Below are 22621 nucleotides of genomic sequence, written 5' to 3'. Positions count from 1 at the left end.
AGCACAGGCTCCGGACGTGCAGGCCCAGCGGCCATGGCCCACGGGCCCAGCCGCTCCACGGCACGTGGGATCCTCCCGGACCGGGGCACGAACCCGTGTTCTCTGCATCGGCAGGCGGACTCTCAACCACTGCGCCACCAGGGAAGCCCTGTTCCCTTTTTTTAAGGGTAGGGACAACTCACCTTTCAAACTGCACAATAAATAAGGGAGAATAATTGTGGTAAGTAGGCGAAAAAAGGGAGGCAATTGCAGACTGTTCTGGTATTGAAACGGTTTGAGCCCTCACATCCTGCCACATTCATAATGGCAAGATCTGGCTCCCCCTAAAACAATAGTCACTTGTTCTAAAGGCCTCCAGCCTTACACCATTACGGAGAGCCATCTCAGCCACGGAGGTCTGTTCCTATTTCTTGTTCTTTTATTTATTTTTTATTTTTTAATTTTTTATTTTTTTAATTTTTTTTTGCGGTACGTGGGCTTCTCACTGTTGTGGCCTCTCCCGTTGCGGAGCACATACTCTGGACACGCAGGCTCAGCGGCCATGGCTCACGGGCCCAGCCGCTCCGCGGCATGTGGGATCTTCCCAGACCGGGACACGAACCCGTGTCCCCTGCATCGGCAGGTGGACTGTCAACCACTGCGCCACCAGGGAAGCCCCCTATTTCTTATTCTTATTTAGTTCCTTCTCTTTATTCTTCTCTTTCCCCAGGTCTCAGTGCCCCAAACTTCTGGCTCTTGGGTCCACCTCAGAGGAGGTAAAGAATTACTTAAAATCAGAACTGCCTCTCACCCAGAGAGGTCACCCGTTACTTTCTGATGGTTTTAGCTGGGCTTTGGCTTTGCACACCCAAAAGACCCTTAGAAGGTTTTCTCCCCAACAGGAGAGCAATCTTCTCCAGAATATGAATTCTTCTGCCATCTCTTTACCAACAAGTACATACTGCAGTATTTTTGTGTCTCTGCAACATGTGTTTTCTATTATTGTTATTATTTTGAATAGAGGATACATTCAGATGATTTAAAATTCAAAGGCAACAAAGGGTATACACAGAAAAATCCCCTTTCTGCCCGTGTCTAGCTACCCCAAGATTCTCCCCGGAGGTGAGCAATGTTACTAGTTTCTTATGTATCCTTCCAAAGTACTTTATACAAGTACAAACACATGTATCTATTCTTCCTCTCTCTCTCTTTTTTTTTCAGTCTTCTCACATATGCTAGCATAGTATACATGCTGCTTTGCACCTTGCTTTTTTCACTGACAAATATGCATATAGTTTGGGAATGCCCCCATTTTACTACATAGAGTGTCACCAATCTATGGTATTCTAGTGTATGCACGTTCCATAGCTTATTTAAATCATCCCCTATTGATGGACATTTAAGTGATTTCCAGTTTTTTGCTACTATAAGCATTGCTGCCCTGATCACCTTGTAGATGTGCCCTTCTGCACATTTTTGAGTACATCTGTAGAAAAGAATTCCTGGAGGTGGAATTCTTGGATCAAATGATAAGTATTCCAATTACCCATCTTTGGGCTTTCACCAATTTACTCTCTCGCTAACCGTTAAGAGATTCTGTTTTCCCACAGAGTGCTTTACATGTGTTTCTAGAAAAGTCCTGCTGGGGCCATGTGGAAATCGGATTGGAAGGAGAAGACCTAACAGTACCCATGAGAGAGATGGTGTGTTCTAGGTAAAGTGGGGCAGGGAAGATTTGCTCTTTGGAGGTCAGAGAAGGCTTTCTGAAAATGAAGCTCTTGAAGAATCAGGCGCTCGCCAGACAGAGAGAGAAAAAGCCTGTGTGGCCATGCTGGCTCCTCCTGGTAGTTTAATCTGAAGAGATAATTTTGGGGAGATGAAAACATTGTATGCCTGAGGATGTACCTTGCAGAATCACCTATAAGAATAAGGAATAAGAAATCATTTGGTAAGGGTTAAATAATGATGAGACATGAACGTTGTGGAAAAGCAAAGTATAATAGTAATAACAATAATAGCAATAGTAAGAGCAGCTTTTTAAAATATTTGCTAAGAAATTTATTATTTTCTGATATAAAGCTTAGCAATTAAATGATAAAATTGTATCTGAAAAATATACACATGCATATAAGCTTTAAGTTTAGGACGATATCTTGGTAAAACTAGCATAAAATATGAAAATAAGACAAAGAAAGAATTATCTTGGGCTAGGCAATTCCAGATATTTGATTTTGCATTAATAGCAGCTATTGTTTATTAAGGGCTACTATGTGTCAGGCACTGGATTACATATTACACATGCATTTCTTAAAACCCACTGAATCCTTATTCCATCTCTCTGCATAAGGCACAACTATTTCCAATTTACAGATAAGAAAACGGAGGATCAAAGATGACAAGTAACTTGCCAAAGGTAACATAACAAGGAAGTGGCAAAACCAGGATTCCACAAAGTTGTTTGACCACAAAGCCTGCCCTCTCACCCACTAGAATAGCCTCCTCCCTGTTAGCTTGCTCAGCTCTCCAGAGCTCTGGTGACTGTGTCAGCGAAGATGAAGTGATTACAGGTGAGAAAACGGAGACACAGGAAGTTATGACTTTTTCAGAGGAAATATAAAGAATATATTGCAGCAGGGGAAAATGTTTGCTAAATAATATAGCGAGGGAAAAAAAAGCTATGTGCATAATTGTTTAAATGAGAAGATCACAACTATGTAAAAATAGAAATACCTGTGGGTTTGCTGATTACCCATCCAGAATAGTCTAGGGCAGTCCTGGGTTTAAGTTCCTGATCGTTGGCAGTCCTGTATCAGGTGCTATACTCTGACTTTAGGAAAGATGGGGAAAGTTGGCTATTGTACTTAAAACTAAAGACTATATTGAAGACATTTAAGTTTTTTTGTTTGGGGGTTTTTTTTTTGCGATATGCGGGGGAGAAGAGCTGGAGATTGAGTTAATACTTGATCATGGCTATATGATTAAGCCTCCATAAAAATTCCTGAACTACAGGGTTCAGAGAACTTCCAGGTTGCTGGACACATACAGCTGCTGGGAGAGTTGTGACCCCAGAGAGGGCATGGAGCCCAGCTCAACACCTTTCCTCCACACCTTGCCCTGTGTATCTCTTCCATCTGGCTGTTCCTGACTTGTATCCCTTATTGTAATCTGGTCATCTAGTAAGTAAATTGTCTTCCTGAGTTCTGTGAGCCATTCTAGCAAATTACCAAACCTAAGGAGAGGGTCATGAGAGCCCCTGACTTGTAGCTGGTTGGTCAGAGATACTGGAGGCTTGGGCTTGCATTTGGCATCTGAAGTGGAGGTGGAGGACATTCCTGTGGGACTGAGCCCTTAACCTGTGGAATCTGATGCTAACTCCAAGTAGGTAATGTCAGAATTGAATTGGATTGTAGGACACCCAGCTGGTGTCACAGAATTGGTCAGTGTGGGGAAAACACCTACACATTTGGTGCCAAAGTGAAGTTCCGTGTGAGTAGTAGAGAAGAAACAGTAGTTTCCCCTTTACACACACACAAACACACACACACACACACACACACATTTCAGGGTTGTTACAGTGACTCAAACTTCTTTAAAATATGAAGCTTGGAAACAACCAAGGGGTGATATTTGATACAAATCTAGAAGGTTAAGGAAGCAGACATTTTGAGAGGGTATCTTAGCCTTACTAATTAATGTAAATTGATAGCAATGTCTTGCCTATTCATTACTCCAGTCATTGGATTTCTGTGGTGATTGTTTTTTAAAGGTTAGACTTGACCAACTCCATTATAATTTTTTTTCCAGTACTACAAGCAGACAGAATCAAGAGAGGAGGCTTATGTTTATTTCAAATAGTGAAAGTAACAGCTATCAATTGGTTGTATCAGAAAGGTTATTGGAATTCCTTTATTTGATCATTTGTTCATCCTGCCTTCATGTTAGTTCTGCTCTTTATTCATTAAAAAAATTTTTTTTAAATTTATTTTTGGCTGTGCCATGTGGCATGCGGGATCTTAGTTCCTCAACCAGGGATCGAACCCGGAACCCATGCCCCCTGTGGTAGAAGCGTAGAGTCTTAAACACTGGACTGCCAGAGAAGTCCCTATTCATTTAATTCATTCATTCATTTATTCATTCCACATTTACTAGTCTCCCATTATAAGCCAAGTTCTGTGCTGGGCACGGGGAGCATAATAGTGAATGAGACTTTGTCCCTGCCCATGAGGGGTTCGCTGGTAGAGCTAGAAACATAAACAGATGATTATAACACAGTGTGATCAGTGCCATTTCAATTCAATTTAATAAGTGTATTCTGAGGGTCCGCTCTGTCCAGGATGCTGTGCCGGCCACTTTCGTAGGTGGTAGAGGATGAGATATCTGGCCTTGCCCTCAGGGAGCTCATAGTCTAGTGAGGGAGACAGTATACAAACCAGTAACTAAATCATTACAAATGACCGTCATTTGTAAGGGAATTAAGCAGGGTTCTGGGATGAAGAATAACAGGACAGGGGAACCTGTTTTGGCAGAATGGTCCAGGAAGTGCTATGACAGAGGCATCACAGGGGACCACTGGAGCACGGAGGGGCAGCTGGTATAATATACCGTGTAGGAGTCAGAGAAGGCTTTGCCAAGGAGGTTCCCCCCAAAGCTAAATCCGAAAAGATAGGAAAGAGTTAAACAGGAGGAAAATGTCAAGATGGGCAATCCGAAGAGAGAGAGAACTGGGGTACAAATCTCTGGAGGTGTTGAGGTGACAGAAAGCAGAATCTGCCGGAAGATCAGCAGGTGATTCAGTGGCAGAGGGGCACAGGGTTCAGGCAGGAGGGGACGAGATGGAGCTGCAAAGATAAAGCAAGGCCAGGTCATGTGTGGCCACCAATACCAGGCTATAAAAGCTTGGAATTTGTCTGGATGGTGATAAAATGTAGAGCTTGCCAACCCATGGCCCTCAGCACCTAAGGTTCGCACAGCTTTCCATGGGTCCCCTAAAACCAGACTGTACTGATTGCATTTTATGCCATGATTAAGTTGTATACTTTAAAAGAGTGTGACAGGTTGCCCTCTGAAGATTTATATGTTTTTCTTTTTCATCTCTAGGGAAAGATGAGCTTAAAGATCCTCTTTGGGTAATTCACCTTTAACTGCTTAAAGGTTTCTCCCTCATCCCTGAAGGGGGACATGTAGGGCACCTGGAGACAAAAAAAAGGTGGAGGGGAGGTCTGGAGTCCCAAAGGGCAGAAATGCACACAAATTTTGATTTGGACCTTTCGGATATACGGGTATGGTATGAGCTATAATATCAATCGGGTTCTTAGGGTTTATCGTATGAGCCCACCACATATTCACAGTAGGTATAGACGTTGATACACGAGCATATTTTACATCAGCCACTATAATTATCGCTATTCCCACAGGGGTAAAAGTGTTTAGCTGACTGGGAACACTCCACCGAGGTAATATTAAATGGTCCCTGGCCATGAGGTTTCATCTTCCTTTTCACGGTCGGTGGACTAACAGGCATTGTCCTGTTAGCTAATTCATCATTAGATATTGTCCTTCATGATACCTACTATGTAGTCACACTTTCACTATGTGCTCTCAATAGGAGCTGTTTTCACTATCATAGGAGGATTTGTACACAGATTCCCACTATTCTCAGGATATACACTCAACTCAACATGAGCAAAAGTTCACTTTGTAATCATATTTGTGGGTGTCCACATAACCTTCTTCCCACAACATTTTTTAGGCTTCTCTGGCATGCCTCGCCGATACTCCGACTACCCGGATGCCTATACAACATGAAATACTAGTTCATCAATAGGCTCATTCATCTCATTAACAGCAGATGATCATGCTGATAATCTTCATTATCTGAGAAGCATTTGCATCCAAACGAGAAGTGCTAACAGTAGAACTCACTACTACAAATTTAGAGTGATTAAATGGATGTCCTCCACCATACCACACATTTGAAGAGCCAACCTACGTCAATCTAAAGTAGTCAAGAAAGGAAGGGGTCGAACCCTTTTTTTATCAGTTTCAAGCCAACACCATAGCCGCTATGGCTTTCTCCATGAATGAGATATTAGTAAAATTTTATATAACTTAGTTGAAGTTAAGTCACAGGTGGAAATCTTGTATATCTCTATGGCATATCCCTTCCAACTAGGTTTTCAAGGTGCAACATCGCCCATCATAGAAGAGCTACTACACTTTCACGACCACACACTAATAATTGTCTTCTTAATTAGCTCCCTGGTTCTTTATATTATTTCACTAATAATAACTAAGCTAACGCATACTAGCACTGTAGATGCATAGGAAGTAGAAACTATCTGGACTATCTTGCCGGCCATTATCTTGATCTTAATTGCCCTGCCGTCACTACAAAGCCTTTACATAATAGATGAAATTAACAATCCGTCTGTTACTGTAAAAACTATAGGTCACCAATGATACTGAAGCTATGAATGTACTGACTACGAAGACCTAAATTTTGATTCCTATATAATCCCAACATCCGACCTAAAACCAGGAGAACTACGACTGCTAGAAGTAGATAACTGAGTAGTTTTGCCTATAGAGATAACAATCCGAATACTACTCTCCTCCGAAGGCGTATTGCACTCATGAGCCGTACCTTCCTTAGGTCTAAAAACAGATGCAATCCGAGGACGCCTAAACCAAACAACCCTAATGTCAACACGACCAGGCTTATATTGCGGACAGTGTTCAGAGATCTGTGGGTCAAACCATAGCTTCATGCCAATTGTCTTTGAGTTAGTGCCTCTAAAATACTTTGAAAAATGGTCCACATCTATGCTGTAAGCTCATGAAGAAGCTAGGTTAACGTTAACTTTTGTTTGTTTGTTTTTTGCGGTACGCGGGCCTCTCACCGCTGTGGCCTCTCCCGTTTCTGAGCACAGGCTCCCGACGCGCAGGCTCAGTGGCCATGGCTCATGGGCCCAGCCGCTCCACGGCACGTAGGATCCTCCCAGACCGGGGCACGAACTCGTGTCCCCTGCATCGGCAGGCGGACTCCCAACCACTGCGCCACCAGGGAAGCCCAGCGTTAACTTTTTAAATTAAAGACTGAGAGCTAAGATTCTCCTTAATGACATACCACAACTAGATATATCAACGTGATTTATTACCATTTCATCTATATTTCTAACACTATTTATTATATTTCAACTAAAAATCTCAAAACTTATCTACTACCCCAACCCAAAGTCAACACTCACTAAAGTACAAAAACAACCTACCCCTTGAGAGACAGTATGAACGAAAATTTATTTGCCCCTTTCGTGACCCCAACAATAATAGACCTCCCCATAGTCATTCTAATTATTATATTCCCAAGTATTTTATTTCCAACATCAAAACAACTAATTAACAATCACATAATTTCCCTTCAACAATGGCTAATCCAACTCACATCAAAACAAATAATAAGGGCTTCCCTGGTGGCGCAGTGATTAAGAATCCGCCTGCCAATGCAGGGGACACGGGTTCGAGCCCTGGTCCAGGAAGATCCCACATGCCGCAGAGCAACTAAGCCACAACTACTGAGACTGCGCTCTAGAGCCCGTGAGCCACAACTACTGAGCCCGCGTGCCACAACTACTGAAGCCCGCGCGCCTAAAGCCTGTGCTCTGCACACAACAAGAGAAGCCACTGCAGTGAGAAGCCCACACAACGCAATGAAGAGTAGCCCCCGCTCACCACAACTAGAGAAAGACCCACGCGCAGCAACGAGGACCCAATGCAGCCAAAATAAATAATAATAATAATAATAATAATAAGCATCCATAATCATAAAGGACAGACTTGATCACTGATACTAATGTCGCTTATCCTATTTATTGGGTCAACCAACCTTCTCGGACGACTGCCCCGCTCATTTACACCCACCATGCAGATTGCCTGCTTGGTGTGGACGTGGGCAGACCCTCTCCCTGCTGGGGCTGCTTCAGCCTCGGAGTTTCCTGTTGAAACCTGAAAACAGGTTTCTCAAGTTGGAGGTTTTGATTTGAGAAGAAAAAAACAGAAGTGATTGGATTTGCACTGTGAATTGTTTTTTTTTTTTTTTTTTTTTGCGGTACGCGGGCCTCTCACTGCCGCGGCCTCTCCCATTGCGGAGCACAGGCTCCGGACGTGCAGGCCCAGCAGCCATGGCTCACGGGCCCAGCCGCTCCGCGGTATGTGGGATCTTCCCGGACCGGGACACGAACCCGTGTCTCCTGCGTCGGCAGGCAGACTCTCAACCACTGCGCCACCAGGGAAGCCCTGCACTGTGAGTTTTTGAAGACAATTTTACAAATCACAGCTGTAAAATAAGACAACCTAGAGTGACTTGACCTGAAGTCTAACATTTTGAAGGACAGTTTACTAGATCTTAAGAGACAGAGGCCCTCTGGCTCTCGTTGGGGCCAGTGCAGCAGAAGCAGGGGCTGGAAAAGATCCCGGGTTTGTGAGCCAGCGATAACCTTTCTCAGAGGCGGTTACTTCTATTGTCCCAATTTACCGATGAGACAGTGGAGGATCGGAGGAGTGAGTGACTTGCCCAGGATCATCCTGCACGACAGAGGCAGGGCAGGGAGTGAACGCGGGTGTTCTAACCCCCCGGGCAAAGCTATTTGGACTCCAGCAAAGCGCTGCTACTGCTGAAACAGCAGTGAGAAAGGAGAAAGCAGAGAAGGAGGAAGAGGGGAAAAAGAAAGAGAGAAGCACAAAAGAATAGGGGGAAGGGAGAGGAGGAGGAGAAAGTGGAGGAGCAGGAGAGCAGAGGGACGAGATCAACTTTGAAAACCTTAACCCAATCAGCTGTTATGGACGACTTTTTGTTTGTTTTTTCCGTTCCTCAAATCCCAAAGAAGGTAATGCATTGCTGGTCTGATTGTGTTTCTACCACAACTTGCAGCCCAAGATGCAGCACGACCTCTGAAAAGCCCATTGTTCCTCGGAGCGATAACTATAACTCTCTGGAAATGGTGCGGCCCAGTGCACACAGCTCTGCCTGCCCCCACCCCACTGGTGACCTGCTGGGACAGCTGAATGCCTTCTGGTCCGCTGAGCCCAGAAGAGTGGGGCTGGGCTTTCAGACACAGCTGCGCTGATTCATCTAGAACAAAAGCCAGCTCTTCCTGCTAAATCCTTGGCAGGCAAGGGTTGCGAGGCCAGCAGGCCCCTGTGCCCCTCCGCAGAAACTTCTTCATGATCCGGCTACAACAGCGTCGGTCTGCTGCATGAGAGCCAGCTTCCCACTGCCCCATCCCTTCAGCCTGGCCTGCTCGTAGCCCCTCCTGGGAGACAGTGGCTTTGGAGTGAAATCCGGGTTCTCGTCCCAGTCCTGCCATTTCCCAGCTGTGCAATGTAAACGAGGGACTTCACTTCTCTGAGCCTCAGTTTCTCCATCTGTGAACTGGGAGGGAGAGTAGTTCCTATATGAGGAACTGCTGTCAGATTTGAAGGAGATAATGCCCGGAGCAGGCACCTATGACTAATTGTCCTCTTGCTGTCTTGTCATCTTGCTGTCTGGCCTCATCTTTCATAACTCAGTCCGGTACCTTGCATTCCAGACACGGTGGCACAAGCTCACCCTTCTTAAACGCCTTCGTGTCTTTACCTGTAGGCTTCCCGTAAATGATACCAGCTTCTGTTTACAGGGGCCCTGCTATGCCCCAGGCCTTGCAGCAAGCAGTTGACATAGAAAATTTCACTTCATTTTCCCACAACTTTTTGAGGTGGACACAGATATCAGATGAAGAAACTGAAGCACAGAGAGGCATCCTCCAAGGCCCAGCTCATCTCCTTCTTTGCAGGCTTCTTGGAGCCTGCTCCCCAGCTTCTCCTCCTGTCCCCACCCTGAGCTTCCTCTTTCTTAGTTCCTATAACAACCTATTGTAACTGTCTGTTTCCTTAGCCACAGGCCCTGCAAAGACTGAGTCTATGACTGATTCACCTCTATGCCCTTCAGGCCAGGCACAGGGCTTGTACTCAGAAAAGCAGTAAGTAAATAATAAATAAGGAAAAAACAAAAAACATGAACTTCCTATGTGGATACAGAATAAAAGGATAGAAAAATAGCACTGTGTCAAAAGTTTTTTGGTATGTGTGTGTTTAAGGGGTTTTATGAATGACTTTTTATTTGTAAAGCACAGCAGTGTACAACCTTTCTTAAAACAGCCTTACATTTCTTAAACAACTCCAGATACTTTCCACATAAAGAAATACTGAGTTTTCATAAAACATTATATGAAATGTACAGGGAAGGGCCCAACTTCAGGCCCTAACATTGTCAAGATGAAGAGAAATAATTTCTGATCGTGAATAGAAGGTATGGAAAAGGCTTTATCTTCCCCTTGACTTTCACTTTGGCTGTAGAAAGAGCCTGGACTTTGGAGACAGACCTGGGTTCAAATTCCAGGCTACCACTCACCCAGCTGTGACACCTTAATCAGGTTACTTACCTTTTCTGAGACTGTTTATTTATTTGTGAAATTGAAGATTATACCTAACTTGGAGGGAGTTGTAAGACTTAACTGAAATAATAAAGTGGCCAATAAGTATCCCCAAAGTGGTAGCTATAATTACAATTTTAGTTTTTATTATTTAAAGTGCCGCTGTCATAGGGCCAGCTATGTGTAGCTGTGGACAGCAGTGACAGGCATGGCAGAAGGAAGAAGGGTGTCTGGGTGCTTTTGCAATTTCCTTGAAAATCTAACCTGGGAGGCTGGACGGAGGGGAAATCAGCATCAGGACCCTCTCCAAAGCTCCTGCTGCTCAGCATTTTATTGGCATGTGTGGGGCACAATTATAGAATCAGGCCTTCTAGGAATTCAAACGATGTGGAAATACATAAACTATGCGTTACGACTGAGCTGACAGTGATTGTATGGCACCCATACTTCTAAGTTCTCATTAAAATAGCGGGACACACACATTCCTGCCCGGGGCGTTCAGAAGACGCTAGGATTGGCAGCTCTTGAAATTCAAAAAGTGCAGCCCTCTCCTGAGTCCTTCTGAGGCATCCCAACTCACTCTATCTGGCCAAACTTATCTCTTATTTCCCTCACTTACTGATTAATTAATTCAGTAAAAATTTGCTAAGCACTGGCTCTGTGCCAGGCACTATTGACACTGGGCATATATTGGAAAACCAAGCAAACACACTTCCTCCTTCTACTGAGTACCCAGTCAAACAGGTGATCTCAATGCAGAGACCTGAATGGGGGAAACCCACCTCCACTCCGGCTAGAGTCAGTTGGATAAAGGGTAGGCATCTGCCTAAGTTAGCATGTGGGCCACAGACAATGAGTCCAGCTCACTGCTGGTAAAAGGCATTTTGTGGAAAGCAGAGATGCTTTTCTCATGTGAGGCAGATCAATGAAGCAGATGGGTAGAGCTGAACCATGGAGTGAGAGTACTTCCTGGGTTTCCTTAGTACTCAGGCCCATCTTCTAGTCTGACTCTGAGGCCCAGCTGCATCCCTGCCCTAGGGCTCCTTGAGATAATTCCAGGATCTCTCCTGAGAGCACTTCTTCAATTACTCCTTTGCATAACATCTCCACTTGGGCTCTGCTTCTATAAGGCATTCACTGCTCAAAAAATACCTGTCCTTATAACTTATTTTTCTGAAGCTAGCTCCAGGTGAGGTCTGCATCCAAAAGAGCCTCACAGATCCAGAAGTCTTCTCTGGTCAGCCCAGCCTTTTCCTCCCTGAGTTTCTTCACACCCATCTAGTCATTTAATGAGAGTCTCATTGGCTTTCTCTGTGGAAGACCGCTGTCTCACAATGGTGGCACTGGCCTTCAGAGATGACCAGTCCTCACATGCCCAGTTAATCAATCACAACTGTTATGTCCCAAATTCTAATTCCAAATTCTGATAGTCCAGTTTGGTTGTGGTGTCCACTCCAGATGGTGTCAGCTGTGTTTGTGGTGGGGTGAGAGTTATAGTACCAACTTGGGTACCAAGTGAGGGCCACCACTGTGGATGGGGAAAGGCATTCTCAGAAGAGGGAGCGGGTACCCCCAAATTGTCTACTGCTTGGCCTGGGTGTGGCCTTTGTTTCCCCCATCCTCACTCCTGGGAAAGAGGTGGTCTTCTGGCAAAAGACATCAAAGTTCTTCCATGAGAGGAGATCCATATCAGCAAGAACAAGAAGACATTCACTCTGAAGGTAAGCTACAGGGCAAACAGTCCTTACTGATCCCTAGACCAATGGGGAGAGGAGTACAAAAAGGAGTCTAGAAAGAAATGAGAATAAGACACCAAGGCAGAGGAGACCTCTATGCATCCATGCAAGGCAGACTTGACCCTGACTGAAGGGTCAGGCCAAGATATATCCTGATTAGCTGTGAGACACACATTGTCCTGTTGATGTATGTAGAGCAAAGTGCTAGGAATTTGCTTGGCCCTCCGATGTCTTATTGGATGTCACTACTGTCATCACCATTTTTTAAAATTATTTCTCGTGACAGCCTAGAATTATGGGCTTCTCCAGGACCAAATGGAGCTGTCAGAGTGTTCTGTGGGCAAGCCTCTCTGCTCTCTTGGCCTCAGTTTCCCCATTTCTAAAATGAGGGGTTGGACTAGATGTTCTCCAATGTTTCCTCCATGCCAATATCATATCCTCCAGTTCTCTGGAGACACAGATTCAGAGGTTTCCTTCTCTTTGCCTGAGAGAAGTCGCTGGGGTTGGAAATGATACGTTAGATAATTCGAGGTCATGCGTATACCAGGGACTGTAATCGAAGAACTTAGAACCAAATAGTCTGTGTTTATGCCTTCCTCCCCACCTGTCCCGCAGTGGGCCACAGGCAGCCTCTGCGAAAAAGCAGGGAGTGGCAGAGAGAGGGTGGGAGCCTCCTGGGGGTGAGGTATCCTGCTTCAGTTCTCAGAGAAAGTGGAACTGGACAGAGTTTGCCAAGCCAGGAAGAGTGGCAGAGTATGACAGAGGACGTTGAGCAAAGGAGAGGGGGCCAAGGACTCAGACATGTACAGTGGCACTTGTGTGAACTCAGGAGCGCTACTTAACCCCCTCTGTGCCTGGGTCTCCTCATCTGAAAAACGCACATGGTAACACTTACCTTGGGGGAGCAGGGAATGGGTAAGGTGAGGATGAACGTCCGTAGCATGTGGGAAGCCCAGAGCATGGCCCAAGGTGTTCAAGAAATGGTTCTTGTAATCACTAGAGTTGTAGAAAGGGATTAGGGGCAGGAGGAAGGGCCAGGCTGGGATTTCCTCAGGCCCTGTGGCTTCCCTGACTGCTACTCAGTGGAACAACTAGGAAAAACCAGGAAGTGAGTGTGTGCTCTTAGCTTCTCTGCTACTTTGACAACACCAGCATTTCTGTCTCTGATTCCCAGCACTGGGCAATTATTGACTTGGTACATTTTACCTTCTGTTGGAGGGAGGTTTACCCAGCTGAACATGGGACTGCTGCCAGCACCTAAGCTACGAATGGACATCTCAGTCATCTGGTCTAGTCTCCTGTAGTGTGAATCCTCCCAACTTGGAGTCACAGAGCAGCTGCAAGAGGCCAGGATATCACATTTGCACAGGACTGTTGGGAGGCTGTCCTGTGCCCTCCTCCATCGTAAATGGCTCTCTGTCGTATGCATGTGAGATGCTATTGCTATACATGAAGCATCACATTTGTTTAAAAGTGACGTGGCATTCATCTTTTTGACAATGTGGATTTGCTCTATCATCTAAAATAATATCCTCCATCACACTAATAAGAACGTCCATTTATAGAGAACCCACAGTACCAGCCATTGTGTTAAGAGTCTTTCTCTGAGTCTTCCCAACAGCCCATGAAGAGGAAACTATGATGCCCATTTTACAGATAAGGAAATTGAAACTTTGATGCGTTAAGTCACTTGCCCAAAGTTACAGGACTAGTAAGTGTCAGGGGGGTCCACCCCAGGCAGTCTGCCTCCACAGCCGCCGCTTAATATTTTAAAGACAAGGATGCGCTTTGGCATTTCTTATATTTCTTGTTTCTGAATGCAGTTGGGAATCATTCTGCTCCTTTGTTCGCTTCAGTGGGTCTAGCTGCTGCTTATACGCCTCCTCGGTTTTGTGGGTTGCCCAGGTTTCAGTGGTTTTGCCTCCTGAAGCCTGACCTCCCCCGGAGCTGAATCTGCCTCCGCACGCTGCCCATTCCAACTGAGCTCTTTGGCCCCAGCCCAGCTCAAGCGCTCCCCGGGTCTCCTCCCCTGCCCCCCAGGTTCCTGCAGATCTCTCCTCCGCCTCCGGGCCTCAGTTTCCTCCCGTGTAAAGCAGGGAGCTTGATGCTTTCCTTAGGCAAGTAGCGAGGGGTTTGGGGCAAAGTCACATGCAGTGCACTCCACGAACGCCAGCCCGGGACCAGAGTCGCCATCCTCCCCGCCGCCTATAGGAGGGGCCGTCGCTCCTCCCCTCTCCCCCCCGACCTCCGGGCGGCCCCGCCCTCAGGGCGGCTCCCGCCCGCGCCCTGCCCATCCCAGTCCGGCGACCGCAGCGCCCCTGCCCCGCAGCCAGGAACCAGCTGAGCACAGCTGGACCCAGCAGCCGCCGTCGCCAGCGCCGCAGCAGCAGGTAGGGGAGGGGAGCGACCACGACCCTGGGGCATCTGGGGATCCCGGGCCTCTGGGTCCTTCTCCCTCCTCTCGCGGTCCGGTCCGAGTTTGCCCGCGCCTGGATCTCGGCCCGGCAGCCGGGGCATCGCTGAAGAAGAGCTTCCTCCCTCACCTTGCTGGCCTTCCAGGGGACCAAGGAGAGTTGGATTGGGGGCTTAGGGCAGGGGAGGAGGAGGTTCAGGCCTCCACCCACAGGCCCCGTTTGCTGCAAGCACCTGAACTAACTTTGACCCAGTTCGCGCGGTGGGGGTTAAGTGGGCCCGGCTGCACTCGCTTGCCGGCGGTCTCCAGCCCGCGGGCTGGGCGGTGGCTCCGCTGGGGGGGTCTGCTCCGCGGATCCTGGACTCCAGGGTTAAGGCCTTTGCCTGCGCTCCCCCGACGATGAGGAGCCCTCCATCTCCTTCCCCTTTCAGGGCCCAGGACTGTTAGAAAGTGCTTCCTTCTACTCCGGAATCCGCTTGCATTTGCTACCTGTCGGTACTGTTTCTTCCCCGCCCTGCAGGGTATGTTCTCTTCCCTGACTCACACGGAAACTTCTGTCAGAGTTGAAGACAGTGATGGGAATCTCCCTTTCCCTCTAGGCCCTCATCTCTTCTTGGGTCCAAACGCCCCAGACCGTGATTACAGCAGTGTTTCCTGGCTCAGTGCAGGCCGGCTGCTCTGGACAGTGGCCAGAAGGAAGCCTGGGTCCTTGGAGACTGTTGGGGATGCAGGGGACATTGGCTGCTTCTGCGGCCCCTCATCTGCCCAGACATCCACTCCTTATCCTGTTCTCACATCTTCCTCAGAGCAGAGAGGCCATCTTTACAACACTCAGAACTCTGTAGAGCCAAGGACATTCAGGGCTGCCCTGGGGGTAACTGCCTTTTGTGGAAGGCAGGGCCTCGGGGGGCTTTTCGGAGGCTGAATCCTGCAGGTCCTGTTCTCCCAGGACCATGTTTCTGACCAGGGCACTGTGAACTCTTGCTGCCCTTTACTTTACAGTGACTAGAGCTTGTTGGAGTCTCCCCCCAGCCCTGTTCGTTCCACAGCTGAGAAACCTGAAGGGCCCTGAGGGTTTGTGACTGGCTGATAGTCACCCAATGAGGAAGGGGCAGGGCTGGGACCCAGTCGCAGGCCTCACTTAGCTGACTCCTTCTAGCTGGTGGGGCTTTAGACTCTTTCTTGAGTCTCGAGTTGCCTTCACGAAGAAACTGAGCACTGCAGCAACACACCGACACACACCCACGCGTTGGGGTGCTGGCTGGTGTTTCTTGGGGATGTTCATTAAGGGGTAGAGGCCTTGGAACAAAGGAGGGGGGCTGGGAGTGGGGACAGTTGGCCTCCAGCTCCCTTGAAACTCCATTTTCCTCTTTGGGGCCTCGCTATTTATAAATGCCAGGGAAATTGTAAACAGCCGGGGGAGCTTGGATTGGCACCCGGGTGAGTTTCACAGCAGCAAATGTTTCCGTGTGAATCAGGGAAAGGAACTTTACTCCAAAATTTTCCATAGTCTTTTTTATTGTGGACTAACATGAATCTGGAAAAGCAAGCGGCTCCCAGGAGGAGGCTGTAGGGGTTGCCTCTCACGGCGTTTCCTTCCTTCCCTCCTTCCTTGATTTAGCGCTCTTCTGGGCCCAGGTTCTGTGTCTTACCCTGTGAGGGGCCCCAGAGCCTTGAGGAGGACAAAGCTACTTGTCCTCAAGATGCTTCTCATCTATAGTGGTTGGAACAAACATGCAATACTGAGAGCTACTTCAGCCTAAAGGGGTGATTAAGTCTGTCTGGCCGACCCAGGCCTTGGAGATGAGTAATAGTTTCCAGGGGATAAAGCGATTGGGGAAAAGGCATTCTAAGAGGCTGGAACAGCTCATGCAAAGGCACTGAGGTTTTCTGAACAATCAACATGGCTAGAATGGCAGATGAGCGAAAGGTGGAGTGGTGGGAGTTGAGACTGTAAATCAAAATGGAACTAGATTGTAAACTAAGGGCTTGGAATTACTTTATCCTGAAGGCAGTGATCAAAACTCTCATTAATCTTGTGGCTGATGTAGCAGATGCATTGGAAGGGGCTAACTGGAGGCAGGGAGATCCCGAGGAGGCTGTTGGATGGTCAAGAGAGTGCAGGTCGGCACCAGAGCAGTGACCACGGAATGGACTAGAGTGGCAGATTCTGGAAGCCCAGCTGAAGAACCTATCAGAACCTGCAGTAAATTTCATCTAAAAGCAGACAGTAGGCTTATAGCTATTGGATAAGGTTGCTAAGTTATTCTGAGTTGTTCAGTGTTGGGTTTTACTTTTAAAGCAAAAAAATATTGTTAAAGATTCAAACGTAAAGAAGAGTATAGAGTGGGCTTCATCCCTCTAACCCCCTCCTTTCCGAAGAGGTGGCCCCTGTTGACAGCCTTGTGTGCACTTCTGCCAAGCTGGCACAAGCAAGAGCTGTAGACTGGATGCCTTCACCCTTCTTAGCCATCCAGTGCCAGAGGGTCACTTCTCCCCACTCCGTGTGGGCAGTTTGGGTCTCTCATGAGAAGTTGCCAGGTCGTGGAGATGATTTCTGCATGGTCTGTCATCCTTTGCTGAGGCATTGGTCTCTGGTTTTCTTCAAGAAAACTTTACAGCCTGTTTCTAGTCTCTGAGCATGTATATTTGGTTATTAGAGATTGTAGGACTAAGAGAAGTTAGACACACTGACCTAGGAATGGAGCTGTAGTCTGAGTTCTTCTGAGTGACCTTGGACAAGTCCCAGTTTGCTGGGCCTCAGTGACCTCATCTGTAAAATGGAGATGTTGGTCTCCGTGATAATAATAAAAAGCTACCTTTTAGTAAAGCAAGTGCTGGAACATTAATTACTTTGTTGGTTCCTCACAACCGTTCCTCTAAGGTAGCTACTATTATCCACTTTTATAGAAGAGGTAACTGAGGCTCAGAGAGGCTAAATAACGTGCCTCGGGTTGTGAGGCTGTTAGGTGTCGGTGCCAGGATTCTGGAGGTCTGACTGTAGAGCTGTAGCTCTTAATCACTGCACTAAATGTTCTCCCAGAGGTTCTGTTTAGTCCTGACATGATGAGAACTGAGGGGGAGTTTTGCTGTGGCTGTGATGAGGGATGCAAATCAGTGTGTGTGGCTTGGGGAACTCAGCTCTGCAGCACACAGGCCTGGAGGGGCCTCTTGGGACTGTGAGTAAACTCATGCTTTTCTGTACTGTCTACAGGACTCCAGAGTGTAGGTCCATCTCCCCTCCATTTTAGGGAATTCAGGCTCTGAGAGGACACAGACTTGCCCAGGATCACTCAGAGAGTTAGCAGGGGGCCCAGCCAGGCCCAGTCTCCCTCCTTTCACCATTTGAGCCCATGGTCTGGAAAGCTTTCTGAGGAAGCCAGAAAGAGTGGGCACCCCTCTTGCCCCATGGTTATTTCCTGAGAAAATGCTGGCAGAAGCAGGGAAAACCAGGTCCCAGGAGCTATGCATTTTGGGGGGGAGGGAAAGAAAGAGACCAGTGTTCAGGCAGCTGGGGGATGTTAAGTAAAAATATCTCCTCCCTTTCAACTGAGTGAGCCTGTGTCATATTTCAGCCTCGTGTGGTTTGAGAGTTTGGAGACCACAGGCAGGCTGGGTTCCTGCTGCTCTCTGGCTTTTCTTCCCCATTCTCCACCCACCGCTGTAGACTGACTGCTCTCCCCTGCCCTGCCTGGGACCACATCAACAGTTTAAGGGCGGGGCAGAGGACAGCAGTAGGCATGGTGGGCAAGGCTGGACAGCAGAAGGCCTGGGCTTGGGTCCTGGTTTTGCCACTGACAGAATACTGGGTGACTTGAGCTAATCCTTGCCTTGCTCTGGGCCCCAGTGTCCTCCTGGCACTAGGGGGCGTGGATAGAATAACGTCAGGCTTTCCCAGCTTTGGTGGCCTCTGAGTCAGGGGGCTTTGTGCTCAGTGCAGGAACATGGGACCCGCATGTCTGTAAGCATAAAGTGAGCCCACAGCAGTCATTTTTGTTTAAGTGACTTGCACCAGTGCCAGCTGGAGATTCAGCTACTGTTCATAAATTTGGTCTTTGTGTGTTGAATTGGTTGCCCATTTTACAGATAAGGAAGTTGAGGCCTAGGATTCAATCATGTATCCTAGTCCCTGTTCTAGAAGCAATAAGGATGAGGGCCCCTGTCTGTAGTATTCTTACTGTCTGTGTTCACTTTTTGTCTTCACCGCCTTGTTTAATCTTTTAACAGCTCTACTAGGGAGGAGATATTGACTCAGTTTTACAGATAAGGAAACTGAGGTTCAGCCTAGAGAGCTGAAATGCCTTACTTTCTCTTTTTTGAGCCTCACAGTAGCCCTGAGGTTGTTATGGGTCCCATTTCACAGATGAGGACACTGAGGCCTGGAGATGTGAGCTCTCATGCCCAGGGGTCCCCAGGGGCCACATGGCCAGTTAGGTTCCTTCCCAGGCCCCCCATCCTACTCCTTCCAGTACCTTGCTGGTTCTGCCTCAGAACCTCTTACATTCAATGCTTGGACTCAGGGATAACAGTTTTCTTCCTGAGCTGTAATGTATCCCTGAAACATGCTCTTCCCAAGGGGGCTCCAGCAGCAGTTAGAGCCGCAGAGCTTCTCAGGGAACTCGGATGAAGGCGCCACCACACCAGTGGGAGTGGATTTATTTATTCTGCTGAACTGGTTAAGCAAACAACCTTATTTCTTTCCAGCTTCAACAGGATATCATCTGGGCTCCACTTATTTGCCAGACAAAGAATATACACCCGATATATGTGAGCCTTCAGGGTGGGGCTTGGCCCTTAATTTTCCTTTTATAGTGGCTGTGGCTGTGCTGGGCCCTTGGTGGGTACTCAGTAAATACTAGTTAATTTTGGCAGAGTGGCAAAGTGGTATGGGTGGGATACCCATGGGATATGGGTACTTTTCCCCGCCTCCTCCAATGACTTTTTTTCTTGTTCTAAATATAACTCTTTATGATAGAAAATGTAGAAAATAAAAATAGCATGAAAAAATAAGAACTGTCCATAATTCTGCCAACATGAGATAATCACTGCTAACATGGTGCATTTCCTTCCTGATATTTTCAGCACATTTTTTTTTTTACCCCCATATAATTGTGGTCATACCATGCTTGTAATCTTCTATTCTTTTCAGTTTTTTTCCAATGTTATAACATAAATATTTTTTCATGTTATTTAGTACTCTAAATTTAATTTTTTAAAGAGTTTTAAAAGTATACTTACTCAGCCATAAAAAGAAACGAAATTGAGTTATTTGTAGTGAGGTGGATGGACCTAGAGACTGTCATACAGAGTGAAGTAAGTCAGGAAGAGAAAAACAAATACCGTATGCTAACACATATATGTGGAGTCTAAAAAAAAAAAATGATCATGAAGAACCTAGGGGCAGGACGGGAATAAAGATGCAGACCTAGGGCCTCCCTGGTGGCGCAGTGGTTGAGAGTCCGCCTGCCGATGCAGGGGATATGGGTTCGTGCCCCGGTCTGGGAGGATCCCATATACCGCGGAGCGGCTGGGCCCGTGAGCCATGGCCGCTGGGCCTGCGCATCCGGAGCCTGTGCTCCGCAACGGGAGAGGCCACAACAGTGAGAGGCCCGCATACCGCAAAAAAAAAAAAAAAAAAAAAAAAAAAAAAGATGCAGACCTACTAGAGAATGGACTTGAGGACACGGGGAGGGGGAAGGGTAAGCTGGGACAAAGTGAGAGAGTGGCATGGACATATATACACTACCAAATGTAAAATAGATAGCTAGTGGGAAGCAGCCACATAGCACAGGGAGATCAGCTCGGTGCTTTGTGACCACCTAGAGGGGTGGGATACGGAGGGTGGGAGGGAGACGCAAGAGGGAGGAGATATGGGGGTGTATGTATTATGTATAGCTGATTCACTTTGTTATAAAGCAGAAACTAATACACCATTGTAAAGCAATTATACACCAATAAAGATGTTAAAAAATAAAAAATACATGATTAGAAAACAAAAGCATACTCTACCTAAGTAGATAAATGCATGTTTATTTAAAATCTTTCATTCCAGTAGTCTGGGGGAATTAAAGAAGTGAAATAATGCATCTTATTTGTAAAAAACAAGTTTTACGTTTTTATTATTAAAATGATAAATGCTGACCTGATTTTTTATTATTCTCTATTATTGTATCTATGGTGTGAATTGTTCACTTAACTGATCCTCTATTATTAGGCATCCAGGCTGTTTATAAACAATCCTGCAATGAACATTCTAGTGCATAAATTATTCCTCTTTCATTATTTTCTACAAGAGAGCCCAAGAAATGAAGTTGTTGGGTCAAAAATGATGTATTTGCTACATTTTGCCAAATTGCCACCCTTGAAAAGTTGTAGCAGTTCTTTATTTCCACCAGCCATTCACAAGGGTGGCAGCATTCTTTAAGGAGAGCTTTGGAAGCTGGTTATCAAAAGGCAAGCTGTCCTGTTAGAAGGCTCAGGGACCATTTTCCTGAAGCATCTACTTCATTTCTTCATTTAGCAAATACAGGCATAACTTGGAGATACTGTGGGTTCGATTCCAGATCACTACAATAAAGTGAATATCGCAATAAAGCGCGTCACACAAGATTTTTGGTTTCCTAGCTCATGTGAAAGTTATATTTACACTATACTGTAGTCTATTAAGTGTGCAATAGCATTCTGTCTAAAAAAAATGTACATACCTTAATTCAAAAATGCTTTATTGCTAAAAAATGCTACCCATCATCTGAGACTTCAACGAGTCGTAGTAGTAACAGCAAAGATCATTGACGACAGATCATCATAACAAATATAATAATCATGAAAAAGTCTGAAATATGGCGAGAATTACCGAAATGTGACACAGAGACACCAAGTGAGGAAATGTTGTTGGAAGAATGATGCCACAAGGCCATTTGCTCGAAGGGTGCCACACACCTTCAATTTGTGAAAAACACGGTATCTACGAAGCACAATAAACAGAAGTGCAATATAACGAGGTATGCCTGTAGATCTGCACAGTTCAGCATCAGTAAGGGATAACGATTAAGATCCCAGGCTGAAGAGGCAGAGAGAATCTGGTTCTCACTCCAGTTTCTGCTTGGCACTTGCCATAAGACCTTGAGCTTATGCCCGGTCACTGGTCTGCCTCCATGCTTAGGACAGATGGACTTGCCTTTTTGTTTCCAGTGCAGAGACTTTGTTGTGATTGTGGTCACCCTCTGCTGAAGGCTTCTCTCCTGACTGCCTCCTCGCCTTGAAACCGTTTCCAGATTCCGACCATAACAGCTGGACCTCGGGAGTTGCTTGATCCCACCTCCTCACTTCATGGCCAGGGATGCTCATGCCCAGAGAGAGCAAGTGAATTTCCTAAAGCACAAAGCAAGTTCTCTGATTTCTGCTCCACCACTTGTGAGATTTCAAAAGTTCTGGTCTAAACCAAAAGGATTTCAGTTATTATTAAACCCAAGACCTGGGAAGAAAGGAACTTGGTCATGGTCATACCCCGAGTCTGTCCTGGCAGCGTTGTCCTGCGAAAGTCATTTTCCTCTCTAGCCAGTTTCCGCCACTGTGAAATGGGGATGGGCACCTTCTTTGGTCTGCCTGGATCTACTTTTCCACCCGTCAAAGGCTTAATTACAAGATCCAGCGGCAGGTCTTGATCTCTTGATTGTGCATCCTAAGGTGGGTGACCTCAAGCTTTTTGAGGTCAGTGGTGCAGATGTTAGGGCAGAGACTTAATATTACAGCATAAAAAAAATGCCTTTGGACCCTTTCTCTCCTCAGGGGAAGGGTTTTGTTAACACTGTTGCAGCTGGAGGTAAGGGATGTTCTAGAGCATCTCAAGCTTATCTTGCACACAAATCACCTGGGGATTTTGTGAAAATGCGATTCTGGTTCCATAGGTCTGGAGTGGGGCCTGGCACTCTGCATTTCTAACAGGCTCCCAGGTAATGCAGATGTTGCTGGGTCAGGGACCACACTTTGCACAGTAAGATTCTAAATCCTTTGGTAAGGGCCCAGAC

General features: G+C 46.6%; 1 protein-coding gene across 2 annotated transcripts in view; it reads left to right on the top strand.

Annotated features, from left to right (window-relative positions):
- Positions 1 to 14441: 14441 nt before the first annotated feature.
- The window catches only part of GSN (gelsolin), a 57561-nt gene continuing 49381 nt past the window's right edge, over positions 14442 to 22621 (top strand). The window contains exon 1 of one of the 2 annotated variants that reach the window (XM_082640369.1): positions 14442 to 14571. The gene's annotated coding sequence lies outside the window, so the exon portion shown is untranslated. The remainder of the gene's footprint in view (positions 14572 to 22621) is intronic. The other variant, XM_082640368.1, reaches the window with a different exon arrangement.

The sequence above is a fragment of the Mesoplodon mirus genome, assembly GCF_964341445.2.
Source record: "Mesoplodon mirus genome assembly, chromosome: 1".
In the NCBI taxonomy this organism is placed as follows: domain Eukaryota; kingdom Metazoa; phylum Chordata; class Mammalia; order Artiodactyla; family Ziphiidae; genus Mesoplodon; species Mesoplodon mirus.
This window is presented reverse-complemented; position numbering and strand designations above follow the sequence as displayed.